Source organism: Gallus gallus, chromosome 17 (genome assembly GCF_016699485.2).
Source record: "Gallus gallus isolate bGalGal1 chromosome 17, bGalGal1.mat.broiler.GRCg7b, whole genome shotgun sequence".
Lineage (NCBI taxonomy): Eukaryota > Metazoa > Chordata > Aves > Galliformes > Phasianidae > Gallus > Gallus gallus.
In genome coordinates, this window is record NC_052548.1 from 4,719,342 (window position 1) to 4,744,585 (window position 25,244).

A 25,244-nucleotide genomic window follows, 5' to 3' on the forward strand; every position below is an offset into this window, starting at 1 on the left:
TTGCTTTTTTTCTGTTGGGCACATATAAAACTTCTTTCCAATTGCAGATAGAATATTGCTGTTATTAATGATAATGGTACCTGTAGCTCATAACTGAAGAGGCTGTTCCCCTTCTGGAGACATTTTTAATATTAGCCCTCACCACTGCCTCCCATTTCTGCCATAAACACGACGCGTCTCAGTGCTTCAGCCCATCACCTCTCAGAAAGGAGTGGTTCTACTTTACCTTACAAAACTGGGCTTGGAGAGTGTCTAGCCCCACATTGAGGAGAACACAGTGTACTTTCAGTGAGATATGGTACACATTGGCTTCCACTCGCATGTGGCATGAACCCGAAGTGGATATTTGGACCTGCTCCCACCTACATCCCACCCTGGGCGCTTCCAAATTCCAGTTCAGGGGATTGTTTCTCCTGTTTCTCTGTCCCGCTGCTCTTTGCACACCCACAGCACTCTGCCATCGCAGTGAGCAGCTGCAAGCCCAGCGTATTTGCCATTAGACGGGTATGTAGATTTGCTGCTGATAACAATCTGTACACATCGTCCAAACTCCCTTGCTTGTCTGTTCATTAAACTCTTCTGTAACTACTTCCTCCATCAGCCAGCATGGATCAGTTTTCCTTTAAACATTTCACTTCCTATTGAATTTCTATTGCAGAGAGGAAGGGAGCTCTTACATACCCAAGTAGAGTGACAGCTACATCCAGTTCCCAGCACTGTACACGCACAAACTGAAATAGGAGAAGAATCAAATGAAGTGGGTTTCAGAGAAATCCCACTGTGTCCTCGCATCCACGAGCAGCATACACTGGGGAAATTTCAGCTTACAAGAGAGAGGCAATATTCATTAATTTCCCCCACACACCTCTTCATCATCTTCCCTTCTTTTCTTTTTAGGTTGGAGTCAGGATGAGTGGCGTTGTGATGCCTTAACCAAGACTTCTAGACATGACAAGCACTTGCCTTGAGATCCCAAGAAATGGCCTCCTCGCTGTCTGGAAGCTGTCTGGAGGTATCAGTGCTGAGAGTAGGCAATGGTGCCCGAGGCAGTGAGGATGGTAGAGCACAAGTGGGTCTAGATGACTACCACAAAACCAACTTTAATTTTTTAGTAGTATCTTTTTCCCCCCTGTAGCTGCTGTAGAGATGTTGTTTCACGTTAAATATTAATACACACCATGGGGCTGGTCCCTGTGGAAGCTCTAAAGCTTACTGAAGTGGGATTATTCTGCGTCTGAAGCAATAACGTGAGGTCTATTCAATCTAACTCCTAACAAGTTTGAATCAGAAATTAATTTGTTATGTGGTATTATGAGGCTCCACAGATATAAGATATGTTCTGAGGATTGTGCAAGGCATATGGGGGAAGAAGAGGAAAAAGCGATGTCTCCAAGTATGTAGCCTTTGGGTAGGAGACCCAAGAGTAACTGAAAGCTAAATCTGACACAGACGCAATCTCTGTATTAAAGGACAGTCTTGCTGGAAGTGGGTTTTGATCCGGGAATCTGGCATTCTTTTCAAATCTGCCCAATACATCCTCTGTTATTTTGGGCAATGCCCTTAAATGCTTTCTTTTGCCTCACTTTCCAATTATCAGTTTGGACATGCGGTATTATTTGTTTGACAGATTTGCAGTCTTGTCGGAGGGGCCATCATCTGAGTACAGCACCTAGCAAAACGCCATCCTGTTGCACACGTGGTGCATTAGGTGTTCATCTCCTAAAAGCAACGAGAAGCAACCACCCCAAGGCGTCAGCAAGCTTTGCAAAGCAGCAGTTAGAAAAATCCAAGCTATGAAGCCCATTCCCATTCTGGAACATTATACAGTAATGCAGTGATCTGGGTTCTTTTGGTTCATCTCAATGAACTAAACGATGAGATTATCACATCTGTTAATAAACATGATCAGCGGGTGAGCCAGGACATAGGCTAAAGTTCACAGTAAATAAATGCTGGATACGAAAATGAGAAATACTGATTCCAAGTCATTTTATGGTCAGTTTCCAGCACTGTCCATCATGAAGGCATATCTGTCAGTGCCAGTGTTACAAACCCTCTTAATTAGGCAGATAAAGATGGCCTTATTATAATCCGAATTCAGCCTGGAACATTAAATGTTCCTTGTCTTATAAGTATTCAGGATTCTTGGAGGAAAAATAGGCAGGTGCCTTCTGTAAAGTGCAAGTTGTATTTGAATGTACACTTAATTTCATTGTGATTGATATCTGTGTGTTAATTATATTCTATTTTGGGCAATACCTTTGCTGTCACAAGGCAGTGCCTTTTATCCAAGGAGTTCAAATTGAATTAGAGACATTAATTAAAGCTCTCAGCACTCTAGTAAGGCAGGCAAGTGCTGTTACTCCCATTGTTTCTTGAAATAAGAAGAAAGGAATAAAGCTGAGTGTCTACTTAGCCACTTAAAAGGTAATTTTTCTACAGTGAGATAGCTCAGAATGATAGATTTTGCACAAAATGATTCTGCAAGATCTTTTTCTTATCGGGAAGGCAGTGCAGAGTGCAGGAACTGACTGTTCATTGCTTGTGCTGAACACTCCTCTTTTCCTCTGCCTACTGGGATTTCCTACCTTTCTTCTAACCTCTGTACCTTTCACTTATCCCTTCTATTAGAGTCAAACTGATCTTGCACACATCCCTTCTGTTTTCTCGTGCTCATCGCTGCAAACTATTTCCATCAGAAATGCAGACTCAGGAAATTACTGAACACAATATTTGTAGAGAAGAAATAAGTTCCCTATCTCTTTAAGCTTCATGCACCAATAATTCATTCTTGTGTCCCACATTTCGTTCTTGGCAGGTTGAGAGAGGTTTCTGCCTGCTGCCATTTACCAGAGGGAAGAAGCTAACAATTGCTATTTGTATCTGAAAAACTTCTGCAGCAACTTCACACACTGCTTTAGGATGCTGATAAATTAGTAAAAGGCTGAAGTGTCAAGGGAGAGATGAAACAGCTTACGTTAGTTTAGAGCTCGACCCTGCAAAGTGAGGAACATCTGACCTCATTTCAGCAAACAGCTTAAGTGTACACTTAATTTTAAGTATGGGAGATCTTCTAGGTTTTATTCTGCAATTCCTGCTTTAAGGTAGCCTGCACACTCTCCTGCTAGACAGATACCTACTGCCCTTCATCTTTAGGGCTTAGCTCCTGGTAGGTCACTGGCTGCAAATGGAGCAACAACATGTATGCCCTACACGTAACTCAGAGATGAAAGTGCTGGAAGGTAGCTACTGCCCATGAGGCAGCCATTAGCTGTCCCTGAAAACGCTGGCCAGCAATCCAACCAAGCTGAGGACATCTCTCATGTGTCAGGGCCAGGGGAAAACAGGGAACATGGACAGAGAGGGATGGGGAAGCCAATCTGTCAAGGTCGGTTAAGTCATACAAAGTTCTGAGGATAAGTCTGAGCCCTGGGAACACAGAATTTGACCATTTCTGCCCTTGAGGAATTACAGCTCAAACTGCAGTGGCTGATATCCAGCTGGAGGCAGCAGTGGAGCTGCAAGTCCGTGGTTGCTCTGAGTTTCTGATCAGTGCCTTAATGTTCACTTATTCTTTACCCATTTCAGTTGGAAATATGTTTGAGCAGTAAGAGCTGGGGGACATTCATCAGCTGGGAAATTTAGGGGTGAGGGATGGCAAGAAGGGGTGATGAGAAATTCTCCTCCAATAATAACAGCACAGTTGAAAAATGCACTTCTGTTTTGCTAAATTGTTCATGCTGAAAAAAAATAATGATTGGGCAGTGTCAGTTTTGGTTTTCAGAGCACCAAGGGGACACATTTCCAAATTTCAGTTTGAAACTACTAGGAATAGTTTTTTCCCTTTTGATTTGTCCTTCCAGACTCTTAAGAGAGAACAGTTAGAAAAAATATTTCCTTTGACCCCTAATGACTTAGAGGAAGAAAGGTCTTTTTCTTTTCAGTTTGTCAACACTTTGCTTACAACTTGTCAAAATACTCAGTGAACCAAAAGATCACCCTGTGTATCCTTCTTTATTAATGCAGTACAACCAGCAGTCTAAAGGAAGCAAAGCTTTTGTGCAAAGCCACTAATTGCTCCCTGCCTAGAATGAGCTGAGAATCACACTGGTAACAACTACGTACCTTACTTCAGTTCATTTGTCCCTGTACTTCAGCTAATTATAAACTACTGTGGTTATTATGATGAGGTTCAGAGGCAGCTTGAAACCAAAGAGTGCTATGGGCGCAACCTCTCCCAAGTCACACCATCAGGTGGTGCTGGACACTATCTACTGCATGTGCACACTGATATGGAAGGAAGAATCCCATTCTGAAGACAGTCGTGCTGAATCTGGGACTAGAACAACATCATGATAGGTGCTGTACAACCAGGAAGGCGGTCCATGCCCCAAAAAGCTTACAATCTAATTAGAAGACCAAGGACACCAGATGGCCAGGGACAGATGGGGAAACGCAAGGGAACAGTGAGATAATACCGCTCAGCGTGCTGCGGAGCAGTGGTGTCAGCACACCAGCAGCCCTACTGTTGGCAAGATTTTGATAGCTATTGTCATAAATGAGAGTTATAAATAGGGAGGCTGGATAATGAGCTAGCTTTGTAGATGTTTGTGAGGAACTCCTCTCATTTGTGAAGTGGCAGAGATAGAATGAATATAGATGATAATAATAATGATAAATCGCACTTTTCTGAGCTGCTTATTAGCAAAAAATATGGTGGGTGGTGAGCAGTGATTTCTATTAAACACTGCCCCGAACTTGAAATTATTTCTACTATTATTAAATTATTGTCCAAGCTAGTCCACTTCCCCATAATTTCATTCTAAGCTACACAAAAATGCAGCTCTGCTTTCTGTCTTCCTCAGTATTTATACACCTTTTATCAAAGTCCAGCAATCTCATAAGTGTTAATAGGTTTTTATCCTTGCAGTAGCTTGAGATTGGGAAATGCTGTTTTTCCCATTCTGCAGAATGGGAATTGAGACACGGGGCAGATTAATGGCTTGCCCCAGATCATTTCATAAGTGCTCCAGGAATTCAACCCAAATCTTTTAAGTCTCAGCTCGACACTACATCTCCTTGCAGTACCCTTCCTACGCACCTTCATGCTACTGTTCCAGAATTAGCTAAGATTTTGCACAGAGCTGCTTAGAATTTTTTTTGGATTGCTCATTTTTATGTCAGAAAAATGCCAATTCATCAGAGGCAAAACACTTTGTAGAAATTTGTTGATTTAAGGGAAAAAGAAAAGCATTTTGATAAAGTCAGCTTTTCTTTGGAACGGAATATGTTGAGTTTTCTATTTGGAAAGGATTGGTTCAAGATTGTGTTTTGTTTTCAATTACATGTTGAATAATATATATCCAAAATCAAAATGAAGTGTTTTCTTAAACAGCATGTTGTGACTGAACAAAAATAAATTCTGTAATTATGCACAAAGGAAATGTCCAAATTCAATTAATACTTCTGTTGCATTCTGGAATGAAAATTTGCAAAAACACCTGAAGACACTACAAAATAAACAAAAATTTCACCCTTCCCTATCATTAAAACAGAGAAAGACAGGAATCTGAAAACTGAGTTCCAAGAGGCCTGGATCAGAGTCCATAAATCCCGATTCTTGCCTTCATGCTTACTACAGTCAGTGTGTCGGTCTTTCCTTTCTAATATATTCATTGCAACAATCTGGAACTGTAAGCAGAGAGCCTGAAGGAAAAAAAAATCAATGCCAAAACTGCCTGGAAGAGTGAAAAATAAAATGTTCAATCCAAAAGGTCAACTGTTATCCCACACCTGACATTCTTTGCGATATTTCTGTTGTTCTGAAGTTCATTCCTGGGCAGGCACCATGCCACCTCAGCCACATAGACTGATCCCTTGGAAATGCAAGCAAACAATGCCTATTTTGGCATGCTAGGAAGCTGAGGTTACCTAATGATCCTTGCAACTTATATATCTCCTTGGTGTTTTTTTTACCCCTCTGTCAGTTCCTGACTTGGGTCTTTTGCATCTCTCAGACCTGGCTGGGGGAACACTAGGGGTTAAAATCCTCAAGCCATGGCTTCTCCTTGTATAGCTCCTGCTGCTGGGATAACAACAGCCCTGCCTGCCAGGATGAAAAGCCCCATTTAGCTCAGTGCTTCCTATGGGCATCAGGTTCTGCCACCACTCCCACTGGATGATGCCAAAGGAACCAGGGGCAGCTGAAAATTGGAGGATACAGGGACCCCAAGCTGTTGGCTGCAAATTCTGGCCAGAGGCAGATCCATTTCTGTTATCACACTGAGTGAATGAAGAATTTGGCGTGGCCATAAAATCTCCATGAATTTAACCACATCGGTTCTGCAGCCAACACTGGAGACCCTTGTGCAGCAGTCCTGCCAGGGTGAGAGCTCACACAGCTGGCATAGTTTGGACTTTTGAGGGGGAACAGAGCTGTATCTGGAACCAGGGTTAACATAAATGGCTGCTGACGTGGGCTTGAAACCTCTGCAGTTACATGATGGGTACTATTCAGTGAGAGGAGTGCCACATGATTCACTCACCAACATAAGGCTCTAGGAAGGATTCTTTAGTCCATAGGACACTGCTCTGAGGTTGGTTCAGCTTCAAGTTCAGCTCCTATTGCCCTGCCTCCCGTTGTAGGGGAAGTTAAAAGCACATTCATACACAAAAGTTTAAATTCAGACTATAAATGTGAGCTAAAATATGTAATAGTCCCAAATTTTTAGCAGCTTCTGAAATAGAAGTCAGAAACCTTCAAATGAAGATCTCCTGCAGCAGGCGTGTATCCATGCAATACTCAGCAGTTGCAGGTTCTACTGGAAGGTCTATTGAAGTCAATGAGCCTTAGGTTGAATCTCATTGCAAAAAGATAATCAAATATCATATTAACTCTTAATTTGGAACAGCATATTAAATTAGAAGCACAAATTAACCTGAAACTGCTTTTATATAATGAGAAGATTTAAAATCTGTGCATCATGAGGGTGGGAGAATTCCTAGCCAACACTCTTTTTACCAGTTCTGAATCCCAGAGACAATCTACCTGCAGTGCTGCATTTTAACCTACTCCATAAGCCCCCATTCTGGGAATTCCACTGAGAAGGAAGGATGAGTGGATAATAAAGCCATCTCATACTTCCTCATATTAATCTAGGAAGCACAGAAGGGTTGTTAGCATCTAGACCCTAACCAATGCCAAGAATTGAAACATCCCAGAGGATACTGAGAATCTGCACTGGCATCTGACCATCACAAATAATAGCCTCTTCCATCATTGCATCAGTCCTGCTATACAACTTCCCTAAAAACTGAAGAACCACAGCCATCACTAGGATTTGATTCCAGAACCACTCAGGTCTGAGCATCTCAAACATTAAAGCAGTTTGGTACCCAAGTGTAAGGGCACCTCTATCTGTGAGTTTTATTTATTTCCTTCTCTGAGACTGTTCTGCTCTGTGCTAAATCTATCTTGTGACCACCTGGAGTGTTTGAGAGTCTTGGCTGTGATGCTTGTCTGTTTAGATAGACTCAAGTAGAGCTGGTCAAAAAATTTTGACAGAACAGTTTTTCACAGGAAAACGCAGTCCTCTTGAAATCGAAACATTACATGGGAACATGTCAATTTTGACAAACTTTTTTATGTTTAAAGTGTCAAAACAAATCATTTTGATTTTCTCTCTTCATTTCGATCGTACTGAAATGTTTCATTTTGAGGAGACAAACACATTATTTTTATGTTGTTTCAATTAATTTGCTTTGACATTTTTACTTATTCTGTACGGTGTTGATATATGTTTAATATGTTTAAAATACATTATATGGTGCACGAAGCATTTGATGGTGTTTTAGTTATAATATTTATTAACACTACACCATGCCAAATATTTCCTTGTAGCATTTTAATGCTGCAAATGCAGAAGATATTGATGGTCTCAATTTTTTTTTTTTTTTTTTTGCCTGAAGAAATCTGTTCATAAGAGCAAAGTTTTGATTCAAAATGGAGTTTTAGATAAATAAATACATGAATAAGTAAAACCACACAGGCAACATAAATACAGACAGCAGAAATCTGAAGGTAAGAATTTCGTGAGGAAATAGCGTGCCCATTTTCCGAGCAGCTCTGTCAGCTTGGCGATTGCATAGCACAACTCAGGTCTCTTCTGCACATATGAAAGCCAACTTCTCTGCTTGTTTTATAAATAAAGAAATATATAAATAAGGAAAATGCAGATTTTCCCAGGTTGGAATATGTGTGTAATGTTTTCATGAGGGTCAGGGACTTAAACATCTTAATAACACAGACCGCCTTGGAGCCTTTAGCTTCTAAACACATATGGGCTTTTAAAAGATATATTTCTCCTCCTCCTTGGAAGTCTACCTGTTTGGGCTTTTTTTTTTTTTTTTTTCTCTCTCTCTCTTTTAGAGCCCATTTTTGTTCCTCCATGCATAGCAGAGGGGAATTGCTCCCCATGCATTTGTGCCACCAAGCCACTGCACGAGGCGGTGGAAGCGGGTTGAAAAAAAGGGCAAAAGAGAAGCGAGAATGGCCACACAGAGCAGAGCCTGCAAGGATGCAGCTCTATCGATTCTTCATTTCATGGATGAAAATGTCCCCGATGGCCCCTGCGCATTTGCTGTGGTTCGATCGGAGATGGAAGGCAGCGGGGCTCAGTGCTCCACGCTAGGCCCTGTGCTAGGCCGCACCGCCAGCTGCTGCCTATGGGCTGAGAGGCAAGAGGCCGAAGAATGAGCACCCCCCTGTCTTTGGAGGTTTATTTTACATAGCAGGGGCTTTTCCGCCTGCTCTCCCTCTTTAAGGGACGTGTCCCTATAGCCAGGCACCACAACTGAAATGCTGAATCCCCCCACGCAGCTGCTCAGCGTGCATCTTCGCATGCAGATTCGCCTGGTTGTCTACAGTTGCTCCAGCTGGTCTGTCACTACAGATTACAGCTTTTTTGCTAATAGCAAGGCACTGCTCAAGTCTGAGACTTCCATTAAGGGCTGATGTTCCCACCTCCCCGCCCCACAAATGGCTCCCTCCCAGCCGATGCTTCTGTACGCTTGGCCTCATTGCCGCGGTGCGAGAGGAGCAAAGTGCCTCGATTTGTTTCCATGTTAGACAACGGTGGAACAAGTCGGAGGCAGAAAAACATGACAGAGGATGAAAAAATTTGAAAATTGGGACTTAGTAGCTTGAAGGGTGATCTCAACCCTTGTCACCTGCACATCCATAACACTGCAGCCCCATCCCTTTGACAGCAGTGCGACCACTGAGCACTGAATTATCCCCTGGAAGAGTCCTTGAGAGAAATGCTTCGTGATGCCAAGCGGCACTATGGAGTCTCTTTGGAGAGGAAGAATGCTCCTGCAGGGAGAGATTGCCCATCCAAGCCAAGTACTGGAAATCATTAGCCCTTCATTGCCAGAGGATTTGAAGGCTGCTGACAGATCGAAAAGAATTGGCATGGACACTTGACCTTTCTCCATTGCCAGGAGGAAATCATTGACCAGGAAGAATAGCACATGCTCTACTCGTCTCTACAAGGGGAGGGAGGAAGGTCTAGAAGAATACAGAGCTATTTGTAAAACAAATGCTACAGCTTCAGCACAACCTGTGCAGTTGGCCAGTGCTGCACTTGTGGGCATGCTGGAGGGGTGACTTTCAGTTTGGCTTGTGTCAGATGACATCACAGTTCCTCCTGTTCCAAAGGGGACATTTAGAATGAGGGTCTACTCAGAAGATCCCTTGTGGATGCCAACAGATTCACACCTTTGCAGGTTGGGAGTAGGACAGGACATGCTGAAGTGCAGCTTATCATTCATTAGCACAGTGTCCTACCAAAGAAAGAGCCGGGTTCCCTGCACCAGCATGCACGCAGCTGAGCTCCCCACTGCTTGATAGATCCCATGTACCTCTGCATCCTTCCCAAGTGACTGTCTGACAGCAATCCAGAGCAGGCATCACATTTGTTTCTCTAACAGCCTGACTCCCAGGAAGACACTGTGCAATCAGCTAGCCAAAACCAAATCTGAAAAACACCTCCATCACTGGTCATGACTAATTAATTCTGCTTCGACATTCCCCAGGGCACCTACCAGCTCGTAAGAGCTGCTGGAGAAAGAGACACTGCTGTGGAAAAGGAATAAATAGATTTTCCTCAAATGCAGCCATAGAATTAGATAATAAATAGCTAGATAGATAAATAATTTTCTATGAGTGGCAAATCAAATGCAGAACAAGAATGGCTAGCTGGCTTATCCCTGTGAGATCAAAGGTGTTTGGAAGGAGTTTCCAAAGAAGGATATTTAAAGTCTACTGTGCTTGTGAAGGCATAAGCCTGAAGTCATCTATCATGTCTAATGTGACTGTTTACAAAGACAGCCAACTATTCTTGGACATTTTATTCTTGATATAATATTCTTGGCTCAAAGTAGCTCAAGGAAGCATCTTCCTAATTTACATCTCAGTTTTCTCCCTTCCCCTGCCTGGATTGCAGGCTTTGTTCCCAGAGTATCAGTACAGTCTCCCCCACCAGCTGCTGTGTGCTTGGCCTCTATTCGCCAGGGAGCTATAGGTACCAGCCCAGATATGGATTCTTCAGCCTCATCTCTTATCTGGTCCTTAAATGCTTCTCCCCCCGAATCCATGTGCTCTGTTCACATCAGTCCATTAACCACACAACAGATACTCCAGAGACAAAAATGTTATTCTGCACAACTTGAGGACATCGGCAGGAGTTCCAGCAGCATCCCGGATTCAGGTACTGACCCCATACTGTGCATTGTACCAAGCAGATGGCAGTCTAATCCCTGCCAGCACGCAATGCCCAGCGCGCAGAGAGCACCCGTAACCCCTGTCTGATCAAATATGCATACTCACATCTGATTTTACTCGAGCACTAGAAGTCCCTGTGCACCAACTCAAACAGACAAATCAAATGCGAGACATCCAGACTTCAGGTCCTGCCACAGCAAAGAGGAAAAAGCTGTTTGTTCCTCTTCGCCCACATCTCTCTCTGCCCTGTAAGTCTTCGCTCTACTTTTGGCCCTTTAGGATACAGATCCCAGCTTTCAGACAGGCTTATGCTTTCCTCCTTAGATGTTCAGTTTGGACCCTGTGCTCCCACTGCAACCAAGGCTTCCACTCCCCGTCCACCTTCCTACACACCTTCAGCTGAAATCTATTCACATCTGTCCCTTCCTGCCTTCTTTGCTTCTCTTCTCTTTCACCCATCCTGCTCCTTGTTCAGTCCTTGCAGCAGGCACAGACAGGACACGTTATTAACACTTGCCACTTCATTAGTCATCTACAGGAGGAACAGAGGAGGAGAAAAGAGGAAAGTGTGCAAAAAGGGAGAGGAAGGAAAATCGAATTAGAGGAAGAATGACAAAGAATTGAAGGTGTGAATGAGAAAGTGTTGGAGAAGAAGAAGTATGAGAAAAACATAATGGGTGAGAAAGAGATTTATAATTAATCTGCAGTCTAGTGAGAGAGCAGGGGAATGGAAGTCAAGACTGTATGCTTCTCCAAAGGCTTCTACTACTGATTTACTCCATGACTCCAGACTAATCTTTTTATTTTCTCTTTTATCTCCCACTGCTCTGCACCCTTTGAGTATAAGTTATTTGAGGTATGAATTGTTTTAAACTGTGTGTAGCACAAAGGAAACTGCAATCATAGGCACCGAAGACGCGAGACGTTATTTTTAACACGCACTAAAATCAGGCACAAAAAAGTGCTATGGGATCGACTGACAATGCTTATTAATTCAGGCTGAATCCATTAGATAGCAGTTGTCAAAAAAAAAACCATGATGGGAGAAATCTAAACGAGTCAAAGTACAACTGCATTATTTCTAAACTCTCACATTGTGCTGCTGACTTTTATAGTACCTTACTCTCTTCTAGTCTAAACCTACATTTAACAGAGAATTCAAAGTAAAACAGTTAGATTTACAGAAAAATGAGTGAGCTAATCCCTGTTTCTAATATGTGAGAACAGTTCCCAGGAAATAATCTCAGAGAGATTGGATTTACTTTTCCTGTTAGCAATTGCCATGTACATCTGTTTTATTTTGAGACAGTCACAGCATCCCTTTTTACCTCTTATTTCTCCAAATTCTTGCTTTCCTCTTCTTTTGGATCTTCTCTGTTGTTTTTTAAGCACAGCCCCCTCTAACATGTAACCGGAGGCATAAGGTCTCTACAGAAAAATGGAATGAGTGACATCCAAATGCATCTGACATTAAACAAAACAGAATGCACAGCTCACTACTACCAGCAATCCCGAATCCAACCCACCAAAGAGCGCCTTGAATGAGATGCAGGCAGCAGGAACAGAAGCAGCATGTACAGGGGATCCTGCTCTGCTACTCCTTGGGCATACTCTGCCTTCCATTCCCACTCTTGAGCTCTCAAGCATGCTGCTCTGCTCCCAGCCACCCGGTGCCAGTCTCAGCCCTAGAGATACCAAGGGAAGCATCACCTGCTTAGCTTCCTGCACCCAGTGGATTTAATACTGAATTGTATTCACAGATATCTGCAGGCAAACAGTAATGCTGTGCAAGTACAGCAGATTGTGTGCTTGTTCCCAGCCCTTCTGGCCAAGTCTACTACGGCATCTGAGGCAGGATTGTGCCCCAGCACCAGAGAAGTACCCCTGATCTCCGTGACAGGATGGGTTTGGAGACTGCTCTTTGCTGCTCTCAAGGCTCTGTGCTTCCTCCCTTCCTCTAAGAGCCTGTTGTATTAACAGGGGAGAAGATGCATCTGTGCATTACCTTGACATGAGCTGCAAAGGCAGAGACAAACCCAGAGCTGCATCCTCCCTAACACAGTGATTTCTTCCACCATGAGCAGCCTGGAGGAGCAGAAGTGAGAAAAAAAAAAGCTACGGGAAAACATACTGACTGTTTTCAAAATTAAAAACAAACAAAGTAATGAGAAGCACTGCAGGAGAATCCACTGGTAGGAAGGACTTCTGCTCTTCTTTTTAATGTAAGCGGTTTTATCATTAATTGCTATTTCCTGCAAACGTTGGAGTTGGTAAAAAAGCTAATACACTGCACTGAAATAGCAATCTTTGTTCAAAGGTGTCTCAAAGAACAGTATGTATGTGCATGCATGGATACGTGCACTTGCATACTTCCTAGTGCACACTGTGTAAGCAAAAACCCCGCATCTGTGTACAGGAGAGGGAAAGAGGTATAATCAACATATTCTTCCCTTATATATTCCAGCGTAAGGCTAACTTCATTAGCGGTCTTAGGTAATGAGAAGATCAGTAAATGCAGGTCAGACTTCTAAACACAGAGCCATTTTGCTGAGGTGGTAGGAAGTCAGATGCAAACCGGAGCTGCTTTTGCCCAGCACTGGAAATGTAAAGACTCAGCACTGCTTAACACCGGTCTTTGGGGGACTATGTTTCCTGAGGACATGGGTTGCTGAATTCTTCAAAAAATCCAGATTTTTCCTCATGCCAAATGTGGAGCTGAGTTCCCTGAATGGTTCATATTCACTGTGTGAGCCGCAGGGCTTGGAACTGCAGCTTCGACTGAAGAAATTCAGCTCCTATGTACGGAAATGCATGCATTTAAAAAGCTCTTCTGCAAGATACCAACCTAAGCGACCTGCCCAAGGTCATATATAACACGTCGGTGACAGCATCAGAATTGAACTATCTTGCCACGGCGCTGCTTTATTCACATAGTACTGTTGCATCCCAAAACAGCCACTGCTCCCGGTCCGCCGGTGCCTTCAACTCCTTATCGCAGTCTCCTTAGAGACGCATCTGTCCTGTGCTCCGTAAACCATAATATACCCATAGTCTTTTATTCACTATCCGTCACTGTGCAGTTTTATTGCAGATCCTTGAGTTATCCAGCCTAGCTTACAATCTGCTTATTCCTGCCAGCCATTCTCCTTTTCCAACCCGCACCTCACCTTTCAGCCTTGTCGGTGTTTTAAGCCTTTCAGGTACTTGAAATGCAGGGACAATTCTCATTCCCTAGGGCAAATCCAGCAGAATTTCACCAACTCCAACCTGCTGGTTCCTTTCTACTTTTCTCTATTTTTAATGCAAATGGTTGGAAACCAGAACCTAGCACCGGTCTCTGCAGTCACATTCGAATCACTCCTTCAAGAATACTAACTCACAACTGCCATTTTAAAGCTCTGATTCCAATTCGTGCTGTCTTTAAATTTTACGTCCCCCTTCTTTTCTGCTCCCTTCATCAGAAATCAATCTTCCAATAATGCAGGTCATCTGCAATCCAACCCACAACTACTTTTCGGCTTGCGTCCTCCTCATGCATTTTGCAGAATGAAAACTCCGTTGTCCATCCTTCTCCTTTCCAGCCAAGCCCATAAGCACAGTAATCATCACACCTACAGAACACCTTGCCAGCAGATTTGCACCTGCCTGTCACATCTCTATATTGTTTGCAAGCCAGGAAGCAGAAGAATCATTTTTTTCTTGATGTTGCAATTTCTCTCAGCACTCACACCTGCTTCACCAGTGAACTTTGTGTTCCTGCCTACCAGCTCTCCTCTCCCTCCCAGCTCCAGCCACATATCTCTCTTGGAGCTTTATTCCATCTGCAGTATGTGCTCCCTTCACAGCCATCAGCTTTTCTTCCTTCCCACCTTTCTGAAGGAAACACACTTTAATTACCTGTCCTAGAGCATCTGGTTGAGGAAGAGCAGTCTCTTTGCACACCTGGTGATGCCTACGACCACAATAAATGTGGTCTTCTGAAAGTATCCCCTGACAAAGAAAAGCACCCCTGTCTGTATACGACAGCCTGCTCTCCCTTTGGCAACAGGAAAATAAGGCTGACATGAGAGGAAGGGTATGGAGGAGGGCAGGTTCCTCTGTCTTCCCACCAACACAGCACTGGTGGTGGTGGAAGACGCTGGGCAGCAGACAGGATTCTGACCAGTACACAGCTCCATAGGGCGATCCCCATCGGGGGAGCACCTTGGAACACCCTGATGCACAGGGCTGTAGCACAGGATGGAGGAGATGGGACACAAAAGGGCTCAGTCACTGCTATCTCCCCTACCAAGGCAGTCTGCTTGAAACTCCAGGTGCACCAAGTCATTTATCTCTGCCCCGGCCTTTCTCTATGAGCCCAGGTGATAATCCACACACACCTTAGAGGCTGATTTTCCAAGTACTCAACATATCCCACTGCAATATTTAAGGCCCTGTTTTCTCAAACGTTCCATTATTTTGCCACTGACTACCTTCAAAATTAGTACAGGCTAAGAGCGAGCCTCATTCCTGCAAACTGAAACGCTTCCACTGACTGTAATAAGATTTGAATTGATCCCTGAGCTTTGTGCTGCACTTCCTCTGCTACAGAGCAGTGGTGACAGCATTCCCTGCCTCTTTTCCTACTCCTTTCCTACTCCTCTGTCTGGACTGCAGGCCTTCAAGGGCAGAGAGCTCACACCCATACAGTACCTTGCACAAGAGACTGCAGGCTCCTCAGGGCTCCGTGCTGTCCTGCAGATAAAAGCAGCGATAGACGAAGTTGAAATGTGCAGCTCAGGGTCACTGCAACTGCTCACAACCGCCCATTTTATGTGCTGCTTCAGTATCTGCTGTAATCTTTGAAATTACTTACGTGGGAGTTGACACAGAAGACGAGATCGTTGGATTGATATTCTGTTTGGCAATGATGAAAACCTTTTTAAGAAATACCACCTTAATCCAGCACCCACAGAAGCAATTTGCTAATCTCTTTGCTGACTTAGCTTCAATCAGTCATATTACCACAACCAGCCATATTACCACGACCAACCATATCACCTGGCCAACCATATTATATTATTACTAGGCAGAGAGAAAATGTCCTTCCTGACCCCAGAAGATGGTCAGCCTTTGCTTTGAAGCATGAGACCTGATTACCATTGTCCTAGATTGCAGAGCAGCAAATGCTATTAATTGCTACAAAGTTGTGTAGCCCTTTACACTTCAAATCCACCCAGACTTTCATCTCAGCGACATCCTGCAGCAGGGAATTGTGTAGCTTCACCATAGGCTGAAGAAAGGACTATTTCCTTTTAATTTGCTTTAAAAGTTGTGCCCTTTAATTTTGATGTATCCCTTGTTCTTGTATCATCAAAGCATTAAAATGTTTCTGATCGCTTTTCTCTCTAACCTTCAGATTCTTTTGTGCTGGAACCCAAATGTACCTCCTTACTCCTAAGCTTTCCCAGACTAAATAAACTATTCTTTCCAGTCTTTCCTCATTTAACTTGTTAATATTTGTAAAGCAATTTAAAATATATTAATATAGTTCAATTATAATATCGCCTCTATTTTTCATCCTTCCTTTTAATGTCTCAAGTATCCATTTAATTTGCCATCAATCTCCATTGATTCTCCTTCTGATGATATGTTAGTCTTTATAATATCCTGGGGAATATTTCTTCTGCCTTCCTGACCAGCATTTTGGAACAAAGCAACTGAACTCCATCGGATCATAAACATGATTCACTCCTCACTCCACACGCGTATGGATTTGCAGTTCTTAGACTTTGATCTTGGAATCAGATTTCATTATGCCCACGGTAATTGGAAATGTGTCTGTGTGATTCAGGCTGCAGGATCAGGCCTTCTGCAGACATGATGGCTCTGGGTCGGTGACACTTCAGCACATATTTAAAAGCCTATGTTCAATATTCTTTAAGCAAAACTTAAGCCAACACTAACTTATTCTGCAGAAGTGTGGTTGGCCTGCATGCCACGGGGACAAGGATGTGATCTGGTGTCTGTCCAGCCACAAACAGGGCAGGGATGGCGAATGAAAAATGCTTACTCAGTCTTTCTCATCCTACAGAAAAGTTGGATGCACCCAAGGAAATTATGTGGTAAAAACGTTAAATAAATAAATAAATAAATAAATAAATAACAAAAAATTGAAATTCTTTTGCACACAACCTGTAACTATTTCCTTCACTGCACGATGTTGTGGAAACCAAAAGCACAACAGGACTCTGGGAGGAAATAGCCGCACTCACAAGAGCTGGGCTCCCAGAGACACTGCATGCAGCTGTCCTGAGACAGCTGGTGGCTTCGTACATCCCCAGCCAGATGCACACAGTGTTCCTCCAGGCTTTCCCAATCCCTCCAGAGCCCACTGCTGACCCATGGGACACAAAGCCATCGCTAAATCAACCCTTCACATCACCCAGAGTGGCAGCTCTCGTATAGCTCTTCCACTGGCATCCCATCTCAGACTCTTCATTGAGGGACTTCCATTGGCTCTGATGTTTTCCTTACTTCTTGGAGCACCCTGTATTTATTTTTCCCGTTCTGTAAAGATACTCCAGCAATTTCAACAGACGTTGCCTCCTCCCACTGTTTTGGTGTGACCACTTCTGAGCTGCTCTCATTTTTAACACGATCTGACCCAGCTCCATTGCCAAAACGTACCACTCCTTCCTCCATTTCACTACCGTACATCCTGAGCAGTACACTCACTTCTGATCACTACGTTTTACCATTAACTCCCCTCCTCAAAAAGTAAAGAAGACTACTGACATATCTATCTGTAAATGCACTATATATATATGTATATATATATATATTAGAACCCAAATATCAGCTAATAGGCTTCTTTTAGCCAGCATGACATAAATATTGACGTAGAATCCTAACTGGTGGCTTTTTCCTGCCTGGTTACATTCACCTCACTGGCCTAAAATACAGTGCAGCAACTCACCCTCATTTTCAAATATTTTATAGTTCTCTACAGGAGAATGGAAATGGCAGATAAACACATTATCAGCATTCTCAGGCACAAAACAGTGGAGCCTGGAGTTGTTTTGCAGAAACAACTCCGAATTTCGACAGCATGACATAAGCAATTCTAGAAATAGCTGCTGGTCTTATGGCTACATTACATGTGTCCCCATTGCTGCTTTCTCTCCGTTCATGGCTTCAGTACAAACAATATGTTGTCTTTGTTAATCCTCTCCTTCGACTTTCTCAGCATTTCTCAAACGTTCTTCAGCCTCACCTCGTGTCTCATAATCTCTCCCTGCTCCCTTACAACACGCAGCTGATTTTGACTGCAAGTCTCCCCCAGCACTGAGCAGTGCAAGAAATGCCTGGAATAACTCTACCATCCTCATACTGTAGGCAAGGAGGTGGCCTGAGCCAGGAGGGACCTAAAGCCACATATGTACCCCAGCATATGTCTGAGGGTTTTGCTACCCGCTCACCATCTGTACCTGCCTGAAGAGCAGTCACATGCAGAAAGCAGTCAGGCTGCTCCAGCACTCAGAGCCTGCCTGGCTGCTGCGTATTCCACCCAGCCCAGAAGTCCAGCTAGAGATTCACACCTGCTTGTCTCGGTTCTCCTGCTGGTCCTGCTGCACTGGCTTCCTCCCCAGGGTCGCAGTTCAGTTCCTTCTGTCCTTCCACGGTTAGTTTTAGCTTCTTTGCACTTTTCTAACTATTGCTCTGAACAAACATCTTTTATTTATTCTCCTGGTCCTGGCACCATGTCTGAAATGTATTGCTTACACCAGGCAATGGTTCTAAAGCTTGCCCTCCCCATCTTCCATGCTGCTTAGCAAGTCAGCATCCACAACTGCAAGGATAAATTATCACAAAGGTCTCCAATGTTTGCAGTGTATCTGACAACCTCATACATTGCTCCAGCAGGTAAAGAGATGGCTAAATGGGATCAGTTGTGCCGACTCAGTACTTCTGGCCAAAACTGCATCCAAAACCATGACGGACACGGCAGAATCTAGAGAGCAGGCCAGGTTCTAAATCACACTCTAAATCAAACCCCACGATAGAGATCCTCACTCACCACGAAGCCAGTTAACTCCCCCAGCTTCGGCAGGCTGTGCTGACTTACAGCAAGCAGTTCCTGGCTTTTCACAGGTACTCACTGTGCAGCGCATTTCAGCTGCAATATGCCTAGATACAAAAGTCCCAGCTACGAGAACACCTGCCATAAGGCTCCAGGTTTTTTCTTTCTATAAACATGGTCAAAGAGCACGCTTCCTCTCAGGAGAGCCACGAGACAGCTCACAAGCATGAAGGGACTGCAGGAACCTGAGCTACTCTGTGGTCTTAGCTCCCCTTACGCTGCTGGAAATCATGCAAGATGAGAGAGCAGAGGGGAGCGTGAGAGCTCCCTCTGCTCCTGAGTTGTGTTTTCCTTTCCAACAAAATGCCCTGGAGCAATTTCTTTTTCTTTTCTTTTTTTTTTTTTTTTTGGAGATGCCCTTCTGTGTGAGAACTTCTTATAGGTTGGTTTGCAAGGTTTTGTGTCACGGCTTGGTATGTATCAGCACAGAGCTGGCTTTGCTGTGATCTGTTAACCTGGGAGAGGAAAGATGTCCCTGTGATGGTGTCATTCTATTCAAAAGTGCTCACTGCTAATGCACACAGGAAAAAAACGTAGGGATCGCAAGCTGCACTGGTGCTCCTGGTACTTGAGCTACCTCTTCCCAGCATTTCTATCACCAACACCAAAACTGCACAATGACAGTGTGTCTGGCACAGGCTGCTCACCCTGTCCTCCTCTGGAGGCCACCATTTGAAGAAGTCTGTTTGGATTCTTTGCTCTGCTCAGCTTCTGCTGCTTCAACTTACTGCTATTTCCACTGCCGCTGTAAGGGGTGAACCATCAGCAGCAACACGACATAGGAGGGGGAAATGGTGTGAGCGAGAGCATTGCAGCTTATTGTGTCAACACCCAGAGACGTGCCATCAGCAGGGTGAGGGGGCTTGGTGCCACCATGAGGATCCAGCACCAAGCAGGCCTGGCGGCAGGCATGGCAACAGTGCTGAGAGTAGGTAAGCTATGCCTTGTAGGCAACCGTAAGATGGATGTAGAGCACATGACTTCAGATGAACAAACAGAAAAAAATAAGTAAGCATCTTTCTCTCTCTCTCCCGTGATGCTGCTCACAGGCCTTCCTGCCTCCAGGCTGCAAGCAAACAGCTCACCATGCAGAGGTCTGCAAAGGTGTGGACATGTTGCATCCCCAGCCCAAGCACTGAGGGAACCCAGGGCCTGATGCTCAGTTTCTTTCCAAAGGGACACATTCATGCTACCTTCACCTAGGATTTAATCCAGCATCTCCAAAATAAACTTCAGTCTTTCAATTTTCTTCATCTCATTCTGCATCCACCGTCTTATTTCTGCTCTTTCCTGCACCCCTCCCATCCACTGGTCCTAGCACTTTTTCTTCCCTGAAATGGAACAATTCAGATCATCGCACCAGCACAGCTGTCCCATGCCCATTCTCAAACCCAGGTGAACAACCCCTCGTTCATCGAGTCCATCCTTGCCCATGCTTGACTCCCTCTGGACAGCAGAACCCAGCAGCCGTACCCCATTTCCCATTCCCACACTGACCACAGGCTGCAGCCTCATCACATCAAGCTCTGCACCTCTGCATGGCAACACCGAGCTGCAGGGAAAAATCCAGAGCGCTCTGCGCTGCCCACAGAGCCGAGATGCTCTGCCCCATCCCAGCCCCATAGGGTAACCATCAAAGCAGGACCGTGGGTCTACCAGCAGCCCATTCCCTCCATGCATGGATGTCCTCCCTGGGAGGAAACGGGCCAAGGTCCTTACGGCTGTTAAAAATCTCGTGGTAGTTTTGTGAGAGGGACGGCGTAAATCAAACCGTAGGACACCAGCTACCCAACTCCGGGTAATTTATATTCTGCCTCACTAAGTTCATCTCTGCACTTTCAATGCGTGAAGTGATTTTTCACTTCCCCTGTAGTATTTGCTGGCACGGAGAAGCTGCTGGGCTCTGTCCCAGAAGTAGCTGCATTTCATCACCGCGTAAAGGATTCCTGCATGCATGGGGCCAGATCCTCAGCAGGACTCCTGCACCCGCCAGGATCCGGCCCAAACTCATTCAGCTGCACCTGGGCTCATCGGAGAAGAGAGCCCCGTTGTTATTTATCACTTCCCCAACCCTCGCCCCCAAGTTATTAGCAGCCACATTGGCTCCCACTTCGGGCGGGGGGAGGCGGTGCGCCCTGCTCGGCTCCGCTCGGCCCGGCTCGGCTCCGTTCGGCCCCGCTCGGTCCCGCTCGGCTCCGCTCGGCTCCGCGCCCGACCGCTGCGTGGAGCCACAGCGCCCCCTCCTGGGCCAAAGCAGCGCCGCCCGCCCCGCGGCCGCGGAACGGCTCCGCACGGGCGCAGCGGGACACGGAGCTGCGTGGCGGCGGATGGAACTCTGCCGCCAGGGTAACACGAGAGAGGTCTCTGCGTGGTGCCCAGTCCAGCAGCGGCATGCCGTGGGGTTTGCAGTGCTGTCTCCTGAGCTTTGGCAATGCTAATTTTGTTTCTTGGGGAGGGATGGAGTAAACCTCCCTGCATCAGCTGCTCCACACCCTGGGCGTAAACTCCAAAAATCCACATCCAAGCTCAGAAGGCGGGCAGGGAGATGATATGGATGTGACTTGGCTGGTGCTGGTTTGTGTAGCCCTTCCCTGAGCAGCGCTCAGAGCTGGCACTGGGACTGTGCCCAAGCAGAACTGGAGGCTCTGAGGTATTTCTGCTGCACAGACAGCAGCAGTCAGAGCTCCATGGGAGTGTGCAGCATCAGCCTCACGCATACTTCCAGTGTAGTAAACAGTGCAGGTCAGGAGGGAAAAGGGCTACACACTCCATCAGGATTCTGTGTTCATCTCCTTTGGGACACCCTTTTACCTACAGCACACCTTTTCACCCTGTGTTTCTCCTCTCCAAAGTTTCACCATAGACTCCAGTTGGCCTCATCGCAATCCTGCTTTGGGAGAACAGCACAGCCTCTTTCCTAGGCCCTACGGAAAGGGGAAGGGGAGGAAGGTCAGAGGGGAACGCTGCTTAAATACCTCTAATGCACTGACATCACCTCCCCAGTGTGCACTGTGCCTACTCTGTTTGGGGGGGCTTGCAGAGGCAGATTTGTGTTTGCGCTCTACGGATGGCAATTGCTCTGAGCCTGGGTGAGACTGAAGCAGAGTCTGCACTGTGCGCATTTAGCTACAGATGCATGTGTGGTTTTGCTCAGAGACAGAAAAAGCAATGCGACTCTAGCAAAGATCTTCACATTCTCACAGAGTGGTCCTTGAACAGAGAGGGAATGACGGCTGTGGGATTGCCACTGCTCCCCCAAGCCATTCCCTGTCCCTGCCTGCTGCTCTGCTCTTCCATCAGTGAAATCAGTGCTGAGTTCCTGGGAACATGCAAAGAGCACTAAAACAAACGTAGACTCACAAAATGCTTTTTCTGCTGAGTGGCAAAGGGCTTTGGAGGCAGACAAACCCCAAATCAATGCCTGGAATCAGCTACAAAGGAGAAGATGATACTGAAGGAGTAAATCACCTACCAGGAGACCTGCAAAGAAGACAGCGTGTGCATGCTTGTGTGAACGTCTGAATCCTTGGTTCACATAATAAGTCTCAGCGCAGTCCTACACATTACGGTGTTCGTGTGCAGATCAGCACCGTGTGTCTGTGTGCAGGGAACTGCGGGGCTGTGCAGCTTCCATGCGAGGGTGAGACCGAGATGCTGTGCTTAGCATGGGGTGGATGGGGTGAGTTCACAATGCGTGTTTTGTGTGCTTAGCGTGTGCAAGCGTGCAAGGAAAACCCGACTGCTTGTCTGCGGGCAGTGTGGGAGGGAGAGAGCCTGGGTTTGTCTGGCTGTCACTCACGAGAAGATCTGATCAATCTTTTTCTTTTTCAAGGCATAAAACATACATATCCCTTTATATTTCTTGCAGCAAAGCATCGCCTCCTTTTGACTTGGTGTCTCTGCTTCTCAATAGCCCTCAAATACTTCTCTACAACTCCCAGAAAAGCAGCTTAACTGCCATTAACAAATTATTGTTATGCACCCAGATGAGCAGCCAGAGTAAAGCATGAAGGATCCTTCTGTCCTGCCTAGTGCAGATGTCAATCACAAGGCTAAAGCCACACATTAATGCTGCCAGCGCTTCATCTGCTGCTTGTTTCTCTCCACAGAAAGAGAACTGTGTATAAGCAGTGACCCCCCTCTCCCTTCTCGTCTCTCAAGTGAAGCACAGAGGGACTCTCTGAAGCCAAAAGATACGCTCACACCTACAGCACCACTCTCTTTTGGTCACAGCTGGATTTTAACCCCAGGCTGTGCCGGACCCCTGGGATGATGTCATGGTGGGGAGATACCCTCCGTCATCCTATTCCCCATGGGCAGAAAAAGGCAAACTTGTGCTCCACGACAGCACTGAGCACAGAGCTGGGAGAACGCAATCTCCTGCGCTGTGGGATGCGGCCCCTCCGCCATCGCTGCCCTCCCCCGGCTCTGCCGCTGTCTCCCAGTCCCCACTCCAAGTAAAGGCAATCAGCCCAGTGTGAGATTCGAGACGACAGACTTTCCTTTTCCTCCGCGATTTGCTTGTCACTTGCTAAAACGGAGCGGTGGATTAAGTGGAGATGACACCATCTCCTTGGGGACGGTCCCCCCCCCCTCCTCTCTCCGGGATGTATCGATACTCGGAATACAGATGGAGCCTGGCTGCCTCCCACCCCCGGCTCGCTGCCAACGCAGCCGGGGCTGAGCCCCCCCATTGCCGGGCATCCTCCAAGGGCTGCGTCCTTCCCAGCGCTCCCAGTGCTCCCATGTGCCGACAAAGCTCGGCCCCACGCCCCCCCCCCCTCCACCCTCCCCCAAGTACTACACAGGACCTCTGCCATCCAGCCCCCCGGGAACTCCGTGCTGCTCAAGGTGGGGTGCGGAGGAGAGGCACACTTGTGCGGGGCTGCGGGCGGAGGTGCCGCGGGCGTTACACAACGCGGCCGAGGCAGGACGGGGACGCCGGGGCAGTGGCATCGCTGCAGCCGCAGCGCCGCGCTCGCCTTACCTGATGCTAATGTCCCTCTCTGGCGGAGATCTGCTCGCCCGTGGGTTTTATTCGGCTCGGTAGGAACTTGTGGGAGAGCTTCTCTGTCCAGCTTGCATACTGGGTGCTGGGTTGATAATGCAGGCGTGAAAATCCTGGGGCTCTAGCAGTCCTTTTCATGCTCAGACAGAAAATCCCCCTCCTTGATCCAGATCGCGGGCATTAAGGGCAGAGGAAAAAAAAAATCCCTGTTTTATTCTTTCCTCTTTCTTTTTGCTTTTTCTTTTATTGTTGCTTCCCCCCCCCCCTTTCCTTATTCCTGTGCCCCCCCTCTCCTCTGCTGCTCAGTTCGTAGCCATCGGGGGAAGGAGCAGAGGCAGCAGGGAGAATGGAGAGGGGGTTAGAAATAAAAATGAAAAGGGCTCCAGGAGGGAAGCGAGAGGCTGGGCTTGCCACAGGGGGAGGGGCTTGGAGCGGCCTGGAGAGGATGAATGGGGAAGAGGAAAGCAGGGAGGAGCCCCAGCCTGGCCATTTTATTCTAAGAAGTGGTTTGTACATAATTAGGAAAGGGGGAGGGGCGGAGGGGGGGGCAAAAAAGGAGGGACTTAAGCTCCGTCCAGACGGAGCCTGGGCCGTGGGAAGGGAGGGTGAGACGGGGAAGGGCCGCTGGACGGGGCTTGGGGGGATCTAAACTTGCCTGCCTCCCATTTTTGGAGAGGAAGCTGCAGCGGAGCTGATTACGATTCCAGGCAGCCCCCAGCCGTTAAATATTTTAAATATATATTTTTTCCTTTTCCTCTCCGTTCCCTTCCTTCCCTCGTTTTCTCCTTACCGAAGCCAGGCAGCGAAGGGCTCGATCCTCCGAGCAGGCTGGATGAAAGGAAAGAAGGAGGGCGGGAGGACGCGGGGGCTGCTTCCCCAGCCCCGGCTCCGCGCTGGGCTGCACCCGCCTCTCGGGGCGGGCCGAAGGAGCCGGCCGGGTGCGGTTCAGCACCACGGACAGCTCCGTCCCGGCGGGGCGGCGGCGCCCGGGGACCGCCCTGAACCCCCCGAGCCTTCCCCGGGCAGCAGCGGGCGAGCAGAACCCAACCGAGCTGAGCCGAGCCGAGCCGAGCTGAGCTGAGCTGAGCTGAGCCGAGCCGAGCCGAGCCGAGCCGAGCCGAGCCGCCCCGGAAGGCAGCGAGCAGCCAACTGCTCTCCCCCAAGCCTCCTCGCTCTGTTTCTAGGCTGGGTTCGCCTGGCAGAGTGGGTGAAAATCCCAATGCACAGCTGGAGAAGGTTTGGGAATGGGATCTCCCGCTCCTCTGCAGCTTGCCTTTGGTTCACATTAACAGGATGGGCCTCGGCAACTGCCTGAGTGCTTCAAAAAATAC

The 25,244-nt window shown here is 46.6% G+C and overlaps 1 protein-coding gene across 2 annotated transcripts in view; it reads right to left on the bottom strand.

Annotated features, from left to right (window-relative positions):
- The window catches only part of BRINP1 (BMP/retinoic acid inducible neural specific 1), a 79,628-nt gene extending 54,815 nt beyond the window's left edge, over positions 1-24,813 (bottom strand). The window contains exons 1-2 of one of the 2 annotated variants that reach the window (XM_046901638.1): positions 24,704-24,813; positions 23,893-24,073 (exon numbers count right to left, since the gene is read on the bottom strand). The gene's annotated coding sequence lies outside the window, so the exon portion shown is untranslated. Of the gene's footprint in view, positions 1-23,892; positions 24,336-24,703 lie in introns of those variants that run through there. The other variant, NM_204449.2, reaches the window with a different exon arrangement.
- Positions 24,814-25,244: the final 431 nt, after the last annotated feature.